Source organism: Pseudophryne corroboree, chromosome 2 (assembly GCF_028390025.1).
Source record: "Pseudophryne corroboree isolate aPseCor3 chromosome 2, aPseCor3.hap2, whole genome shotgun sequence".
Taxonomy (NCBI): Eukaryota; Metazoa; Chordata; class Amphibia; order Anura; family Myobatrachidae; genus Pseudophryne; species Pseudophryne corroboree.
In genome coordinates, this window is record NC_086445.1 from 386,469,957 (window position 1) to 386,480,117 (window position 10,161).

The following is a 10,161-nucleotide window of genomic DNA, read 5'->3' on the forward strand; positions in this document are numbered from 1 at the left end:
TCACAGGCTGAGGAAAAATACGTCTCGATCAACATTCTTCGAGCTTCATCTCCTTCGTCCATACCCACCGGTGAAGATGAAGAATGGTTCCCATTGCGGAAAGCCCTGCGACAAAGAGTCACCGGCAAATGGTTTGCGACACATATGTTGTGTAAAATACAACATGCATTTACTATGCTGCAAACCTTCGCCGGTAAGTATAAAAGAGCACCAACCAAAGTGTCTAAACATCTAAACCGGCTTTTAAGTACACTGAAGGCACGCTTAATTACTCCCCGCGATGCAGTGTGTGCCTCTTAGTACCGTTCTTGAGCTTCACCGACAGGATTAGACAATGGGGTCAAGAGCCAAGGTTTGTTGGGATAACCCGCATCGCCTATGGGAAAAAGAAAAAATGGTGGGTAATTTAAAAAAAATAGGATTTTAATACCTACCGGTAAATCCTTTTCTCTTAGTCTGTAGAGTATGCTGGGGACTCCAAAAATGACCATGGGGTATAGACGGGATCCGCAGGAGACATGGGCACTTTAAGACTTTAAATGGGTGTGAACTGGCTCCTCCCTCTATGCCCCTCCTCCAGACCTCAGTTATAGGAACTGTGCCCAGGGAGACGGACATTTCGAGGAAAAGGATTTTTGTTAAAGGGTGAGATACATACCAGCTCACACCACAACACACCGTACAACATGGTTTTTTTTTTAAATACCAGTTAACAGCATGAACCAAAAACAGCAACAGGCTGAAGATAACCGAAACACAACCTTTGTGTAACAAAAGCAATAACTATCAACAAGTACTGCAGATAGAGTCCGCACTGGGATGGGCGCCCAGCATCCTCTACGGACTAAGAGAAAAGGATTTACCGGTAGGTATTAAAATCCTATTTTCTCATACGTCCTAGAGGATGCTGGGGACTCCAAAAGGACCATGGGGTTTATACCAAAGCTCCAGACCGGGCGGGAGAGTGCGGACGACTCTGCAGCACCGATTGAGCAAACATGAGGTCCTCATCAGCCAGGGTATCAAACTTGTAGAACTTAGTAAAAGTGTTTGAACCCGACCAAGTAGCTGCTCGGCAAAGTTGAACCGCTGAGACTCCTGGGGCACCCGCCCTAGATGAGCCCACCCTCCTGGTAGAATGGGCCTTCACCGACTTCGGTAACGGCAATCCAGCCATAGAATGAGCATGCCAAATCGTATTACAGATCCAGCGTGCAATAGTCTGCTTAGAAGCAGGAGCCCCAATTTTGTTGGGAGCATACAGGATAAACAGAGCCTCTGTTTTCCTAATCTGAGCCGTTCTGGTGACATACATTTTCAAAGCTCTGACTACATCGAGAGACTTCGAATCAACCAAGGCTTCAGTAGCCACAGGCACCACAATAGGTTGGTTCATGTGAAACGAAGAAACCACCTTTGGCAGAAATTGTTGACGAGTTCTCAATTCCGCTCTATCCACATGGAAGATCAAATAAGGGCTCTTGTGAGACAAAGCCGCTAATTCCGACACCCGCCTTGCGGACGCCAATGCCAAAAGCATGACAACTTTCCAAGTGAGAAATTTTAACTCAACCTTTTGTAAAGGTTCAAACCAGTGTGACATAAGAAACTGCAACACCACGTTAAGGTCCCATGGTGCCACTGGGGGCACAAATGGAGGTTGGATGTGCAGCACTCCTTTCACGAAAGTCTGAACCTCTGGAAGGGCGGCCAATTCTTTTTGAAAGAAAATTGATAAGGCCGAAATCTGCACTTTAATGGAGCCTAACTTTAGGCCTGCATCCACACCTGCTTGCAAAAAATGGAGAAAACGACCCAGCTGAAATTCTTCCGTAGGAGCCTTCTTGGATTCACACCAAGACACATATTTTCTCCAAATATGGTGATAATGCTTCGCTGTTACTTCCTTTCTAGCTTTAAGTAGAGTGGGGATGACTTCACCGGGTATACCCTTTCGAGATAGGATTTGGTGTTCACACCGTCAAAAGCAACCGCGGTAAGTCTTGGAACATGCACGGCCCTTGCTGTAACAGGTCCTCTCTTAGAGGAAGAGGCCAGGGATCTCCTATGAGTAATTCCTGAAGATCCGGATACCAGGCCCTCCGTGGCCAATCTGGAACAATGAGTATCGCCTGAACCCTTGTTCTTCTTATGATCCTTATCACCTTTGGAATGAGTGGAAGTGGAGGGAACACATATACCGACTGAAACACTCACGGTGTCACCAGGGCGTCCACTGCACTGGCTTGAGGGTCCCTTGACCTGGAACAGTATCTCTGAAGCTTCTTGTTGAGGCGAGATGCCATCATGTCTATTTGAGGAATTCCCCAATGATTTGTCACTTCTGCAAAGACTTCTTGATGAAGACCCCACTCTCCTGGATGGAGATCGTGTCTGCTGAGGTAGTCTGCTTCCCAGTTGTCCACGGCCGGAATGAAGACCACTGACAGAGCACTTGCATGAGTTTCCGCCCAGCTGAGAACTTTTGTGACCTCCGCCATCGCCGCTCTGCTCTTTGTTCCACCCTGGCGGTTTATGTACGCCACTGCTGTTATGTTGTCCGACTGAATCAGGACGGGCAGACCGCGAAGATGTTCTGCTTGTAGAAGGCCATTGTAGATGGCTCTTAATTCCAGAATGTTTATGTGCAAACAAGCTTCCTGGCTTGATCATTTTCCCTGGAAATTTCCCCCCTGTGTGACTGCTCCCCAGCCTCGGATACTTGCATCCGTGGTCACCAGGACGCAATCCTGGATCCCGAACCTGCGTCCCTCTAGGAGGTGAGAACTTTGGAGCCACCACAGGAGAGATATTCTGGTCCTGGAAGATAGGCTTATTTTCCGGTGCATGTGCAGGTGAGACCCGGACCACTTGTCCAACAGGTCCCACTGAAAGACCCTGGCATGGAACCTGCCAAACGGAATGGATTCGTAGGCTGCCACCATCTTCCCCAGCACCCGAGTGCATTGATGAATTGACACTCTTGCCGGTTTCAGAATCTCCTTGACCATGTTCTGGATTTCCAGAGCTTTTTCCCCTGGGAGAAACACTCTCTGCAGTTCCGTGTCCAGGATCATGCCCAAGAATGACAGCCGTGTTGTCGGAACCAACTGTGACTTTGGCAAATTTAGGATCCAACCATGTTGTTGCAGGACTGTCAGGGAGAGCGCAACGTTTCTTAGTAACTGCTCCTTTGATCTCGCCTTTATCAGGAGATCGTCCATGTACGGGATAATTGTGACACCCTGCTTGCGCAGGAGCACCATCATTTCCGCCATTACTTTGGTGAAAATCCTCGGAGCCATGGAAAGACCAAATGGCAACGTCTGAAATTGGTAATGACAATCCTGAACAGCAAACCTCAGGTAAGCTTGATGTGGACGATATATTAGGACATGTATGTAGGCATCTTTGATGTCGACTGACGCCATAAAATCCCCCCTTCCAGACTGGAGATCACTGTTCGGAGACATTCCATCTTGAATTTGAATCTTTTCAGATATAAATTGAGGGATTTTAAGTTCAGAATCGGTCTGACCGAGCCATCCGGCTTCGGGACCACGAATAGGCTTGAATAAAAGCCTTCTCCCCGTTGTGACGGGGGGACCGTGACAATAACTTGCTGCAGACACAGCTTTTGTATTTCAGCGCATACTACTTCCCTTTCCGGAAGAGAAGCTGGTAAGGCTGATTTGAAAAATCGGTGAGGGGGCACGTCTTGAAACTCCAGTTTGTACCCATGGACCACTGTTTCTAGCACCCAAGGATCTAGGGCCGAATGAGCCCATACCTGACTGAAGAGTTGAAGACATGCCCCCACCAGTGCGGACTCCAGCAGCGGAGCCCCAGCGTCATGTAGTGGATTTGGTAGGGGCCGGGAAGGACTTCTGCTCTTGGGAGCTTGCCACAGCCGGCGACTTTTTTACCCTTCCCCTACCTCTAGCAGCAAGGAAGGAGGACCCTCATCCTTTTTTGAATTTATTAGACCGATAGGACTGCATCTGATAAAGAGGCGTTTTCTTTCGTTGTGCAGGGACATACGGTAGAAAAGATGACTTACCCGCGGTAGCTGTAGATACCAGGTCCGCGAGGCCCTCACCAAACAAAACACCACATTTATATGGCAGAGACTCCATAGCCTTCTTAGAGTCAGCATCACCATTTCATTGATGAGTCCATAATGCTCTCCTAGCCGAGATTGCCATGGCATTGGCCCTTGATCCCAAGAGGCCAATATCTCTCGCAGCCTCCTTTAGATAGACTGCAGCGTCCCTGATATGACCCAGTGTCAAGAGAATGCTATCCCTATCCAGGGTGTCCCATTCAGATGATAAGTTATCTGCCCACTTTTCAATTGCACTACTCACCCATGCCGATGCCACGGCAGGTCTGAGCAGCATACCCGTAGTGACATAAATAGATTTCAAAGTAGTTTCCTGCTTATAATCCGCAGGATCCTTTAGGGCCGCCGTGTCAGGGGACGGAAGCGCCACCTTCTTGGACAGCCATGCTAGAGACTTGTACACATTGGGGGTTGACTCCCACTTTTCCCTATCCTCAGAGGGGAACGGGTATGCCATAATATTTCTCTTGGGAATCAGCAACTTTTTGTCAGGAATTTCCCAAGCCTTTTCTTTTTTTTTTAATTCAATATTTTTTATTGAGATTTTCAATTTTGCTTTAACACTTCACACATACAACACACAAACAATATCCACACCCAACATGTGTGGAGACAGCAGTACATGTATGCAGTCTATAATATATTTAGTAAACATTATTACCCATAGAACATATATTCACATAGCAACGGTGTCTTAGTTCAACACATCCTAAGCATAACAGTTCCCTTAAACTCATAAGCACAGCAGAATTGTCACATTATGTTACAAATATCATAGCAAGGCAAGACCGGCCGCGGGGACTCCCCTCTCGCACAACATCCCACACTGACACACGGGGAAGAACACGGGTTTAGCTATATCTCTCTTTGTAATATTTAGAGTCCATCCATCTACCCCACATTGTGGACCATTTCCTCTCCACCTTCCTAGCCAGAAACAGAAATTTTTCATGCGCAATTGTTTCATTGACCAGGGATATCCACGCCCCAGATGTCGGGGCCTCACTGGCCAGCCATAGCCGGGCAATACAGACCCTAGCTAAAGCACATAGGTTAATAACATATCGCCTACTAGGTGGGTCTAAGGCTTCCTCGTCCACAATCAACAGTGTACAGAGCACAGGAGTACATACGAAGGAGGGAATACCTGTGTCACACAAGATCCGTATAACCGCCGTCCAAAACACAGACACGCCAGGACACAACCACAGTAAGTGCCAGAAGTCTGCATCCACGGCTCCACATCTAGGGCAATGCGAGTTGTGAGCACCCCCGATATGTGCTAATCTCACCGGGGTCATATACACCCTGTGTAGAATGTATAGTTGTATTTGCTGATATCTAACAGAGGAAGTGGAGATCCGATGGGCCCCTATGGCAGTATTCCATGCATCATCCGATAGCATGCCCACATCTGATTCCCACCTACCCCGAAGAGCCGTAAGAGCGTCACCGTGGTGCATTTGCAGGATACGACCATATATCCTAGAGACTAAGTGTCCCGAGTCTAGTGTTTGCAACATTGTTTTAACCGGGGAGTCAACTAAGACTGGAGGGCCATTTGGGAACTGGGCTGCCAGTGCATGTCTCAACCGTAGGAATTTAAAAAAGAACCTTGAGGGAATGTTGTGTGCGTGTTGAAGTTGTTGGAAAGAATTAAGAATCCCATCACTATATATATGGCCCATAGATGATACTCCCCATCTTCCCCAAACCTCTCGGACCTGAAGATGACACAGTTCGGGTAACCCATATATGTTATCCAGAGGGGTGTCAGGGTCGACGCCATGGCCCCGCATCACCGAGTGCACCATTTTCCACACCAGGATGGCTTGCTTAATAAGCGGTATTGTGGACATTTTAACGCTGCCACAGAGAAGTAGCCAGGGGATCGAGATCATTAACCCACTCCCAGACATGTATCAGTTGCGCCGCGTAGTAGTAGAAACGGAAATTGGGGAGGGCCAGACCCCCCAGTTCACGTGTTCTGGTAATGGTATCTAGTTTTAAGCGTGCACGTTTACTGGCCCACACCAGGGAGGAAAGCAACCCGTCTATTTGTTTAAAAATCTTCTGTGGAATATAGACGGGTGATTGCTGCAGGACATAGAGAAGCTTGGGCAGGAAGACCATTTTAACCATATTAACCCTCCCCGTGACTGTTAAGGGCAACTTACCCCACGTCTGCACCCGGCCGCGGAGATATACTATTTGAGGAGTAATATTAAGAGAAGAGAATTTTTGAGAGTCATTAGACACCCAAATACCCAAATATTTGAATGATTCCACCCACTTCAATGGAAGAACCATCAACGGGGAGGCAGGGACCTCGCCCTTAAGTGGGATAATAGAGGATTTCTCCCAGTTTATCAGTAAACCAGAGTATCGCCCGAACCCATCAATAATTTCCAAGATCCTAGGCATAGACTCAGCATAGCGATCCACAAACATCAGGATGTCATCAGCGTATAGGGCCACTCTGTCCTCCCGAGCACCCACTTTAAGTCCATAAATACCCGCATCTGTTCTCAGAAGACATGCAAGGGGTTCAACGGCCATAGCAAACAGGGTAGGGGACAAGGGACAACCCTGTCGCGTGCCTCTAGATAAGGGAAAGGAGTGAGATACGAAACCATTGACCGCCACCCTTGCCGAGGGAGAGGAGTACATCAGTCGAACATATTTAATAAATTTCGGGCTGATGCCAAATCTACGCATAACTTCCCATAAATATTCCCACTCCACAGAGTCAAAAGCCTTAGCGGCATCCAGCGAAACAACAATGGAGGAGGAAGGGTCCGCCCGGGGGATTTGTAGGTGGGTAAACAGACGTCTGAGATTAATGGAGGTCGATTTATTAGGCATAAATCCCGTCTGATCTGGGTGTATAATGTGGGAAATAACTGTATTTAGTCTACCAGCCAATATCTTAGCCAAAATTTTAATGTCAGTGGGTAGGAGGGATATAGGACGGTAGGACTCCACTTTCTTAGGATCCTTGTCAGGTTTAGGGAGAACCACAATCACTGCCTCCGCCATAGACGGGGGAAGAGAATCCTGTGTAAACATCTGGCCATATAACTCAAGTAGGCGGGGGACAAAAAAATCCAAGTTATGCTTATAAACCTCGGATGGTATTCCATCCAAGCCCGGGGCTTTACCACTAGGAGAGGCCTCAATCGCTGCTCTAACTTCATCGGGGGAAATAGGCGCCTCCAAAAGGTCGCAAGCCTCCCCGGACAAGGTGGGGAAGCAGACACCGTCTAAGTAATCATTTAATTGTGATGAGGTACAATCTAATTTAGATTCATATAAGCGACTATAGAAGGATACAAATTCAGCCGTCATCTGTGGAGTCTGGGTCAGGTGGACACCTTCAGTGCTCACAATCTCTACCACCACACTAGTAGGTCTGTCTCCCCGAGCCAGAGAGGCCAGATATGTCCCCGGCCTGTCCCCCGTAGCGTAAAAGGTATGGGATGAGAAAAGGAGTCTATGCTGAGTCTTTTCCATTAGGTCTCTCTCCGACAACCAGGCTGACTTGGAACTGATCAAGGAATCCTGCAAGTATTGTAGTTCTGCAGCGACACTCCGGGCCTCCAACTCAGCCTCCCTTCTCCTATAGAAGGATTTTAATTCAGACACCCGTTTAATCAAACTCCCCCGTAAAAAGGCCTTAAATGTGTCCCATAAGTTAGAGATAGACTGGTCGGTACTATTCAGCTCGAAGAACTCCCGCCATGCGGCTACCATTTCAGATCCGTCTCCCATGTGAACGAGCCAGAATGGGTTAAATTTCCACACAGCTTGGCCTCTATCACAATTAAAGTCTAAATTAAAGGTCAAAGGTCATATCTAATGTTACCGACGCGGGGAACCATGTCACTCGATAGGAGGGCCAGGTCGATCCTAGAGAACGAAGAATGGGAGTGTGAGAAACACGAGTATTGTTTAAGAGAAGGGTGTCTCAGTCTCCATGGATCGACCAGGCCCAACCCCGACACCACATTTGCAAACCCAGAACTCCCAGGACCTGCAGCAGACGGAGACATGGAGAGCCTATCCATTACCACGTCTAGCACATTATTGAAATCCCCCAAGCAAATAACGGACACCCCGGGGGATAAGGCCATGAACCCAGCAACCCTCTTAAGTACATCGGGAGAGTATGGAGGGGGCACATAGACTGCTAGCAGGAGGACAGGAACATAAAATAACCTACATTTCAAAAACACATATCTCCCCCAAGGATCCGTTTGTATAGATTCCATTAAAAAAGGGACGGTCCGTTTAATAAGGACTGAAACCCCGCGTGAGGCGGACGTGTGCATAGAGTGGTATGCCCAACCCACCCAGGGCCTCTTCAGTGAGAGAATCTTACTACCCACCAAGTGTGTTTCCATAAGACAGACAATATCAGCGGCATAGTGTTTGAGCTGTCGGAGCACAAGAGACCTCTTAACTTTATCATTGAGCCCTCTCACATTCCACGATACCACCTTAATCCCCGTCATAGTACAGCAAAGGTATAATCAGTGCATCGCCCCACAGCCGGTCAGCCCCGCCACATACAAATTCTGTAACCAGACACCATTGCTTATATTGCACAGTTGTAAACCATGTACTTTCACTACATACATTTCCGCTCAAAAAATAAACATAACCCAACCCCCTCCCCTTCCCCCCACCCTGTATACCACCCCCAACATGCAGCATACCTGGATCCCAAAACTGAGTGTACATACCTAAAAATTAAAATAAACCAAACTGTATTGCACCATCGGCCAGTGCAAACACTCCTTAATCGGGGCCAAGAATGTAATGACTCTCGGGAATAGAGAACAGCTAGAAAACAGCAAAATTAGAAGGTTGCACCCAGCCACTAACCTTTCCCCCCTCGAAAACAAAAAAACAAATGAGGGGGGATCATAAAGATCCGCCCCCTAGGTCCCTCTAATACCCAAAATAAAAACACACTCGGATATCAGAAAACCACCTATGTCAGGACAAGCATTCAGCAATCCCCCCTCTCCCCCCATCCTCCCGTACAGAGACCGTTAATATAACAGGAAGAAAAGAGAGCAAAAGAACCCCAAGGTATAATCATACACAAGAACATATCAAGTATATTGTGGTTGACTTAAAGGGTATACATATGTCCTGTCTGAGCTGCGGTAACAATGTAAGGGAAGCATTGACAGCACTCAAACAGGCTATCCTATCACTTCGCAATATCTAACACATGTATCTAAGATAGACAAAATAATTAGCCATAAAGGAGAACAGAAGAAAATCAGCTTCCAATATCAGCCGGATAGTTACTAATCCGCAAGGGCACGCCTCGCCGGGAATCGTCTGTCCAGCCACACCATGGCCTCACGAGGGGTCGTGAAAAACTTTGTTTCCCTATCCGCCACCACCCGCAGTCTGGACGGGAATAGCATGGCATACGGCAGGTCAAGTTCACGAAGTCTCCTCTTGACAGGTATAAACTGAGCCCTATCCTTTTGTACATCCACCGCAAAGTCCGGGAATACCGATATTGGCGATCCATTCCATTTCAGAGGGCCCTTAGTACGAGCCAGCCTCAGAACGGTGTCCCGATCCCGGTAATGAAGGAACTTAGCAATAAAGGTACGGGGTGGAGCCCCCGGCGGCAGTGGGCGCATTGGAACTCTATGGGCCCGTTCAACAGTGAAATAAGGCGAGAATTCCTCAGATCCGAAAGAATCACGGAGCCATTTTACAAGAAATTCCTCGGGAGTGGAGCCCTCTTCTTTTTCAGGCAGGCCAATTAAGCGTACGTTATTGCGCCGCAGACGCCCCTCCACATCCGTGAGCTTTTTGCATACATCATTCATCTGGGACTCCAAAGCATCAGTGCGACGACCCAGCGGGCCAACGGTATCTTCAATATTGGAAATACGGGTCTCCGCTTCTCCCACTCTCTCTCTCACCCGCTGGAGGTCCTGATGAATAATGGAGAGGTCGGATTGCACCTGCCCGATTTTGTCAGCCAGACGCACTTCACTGGCATT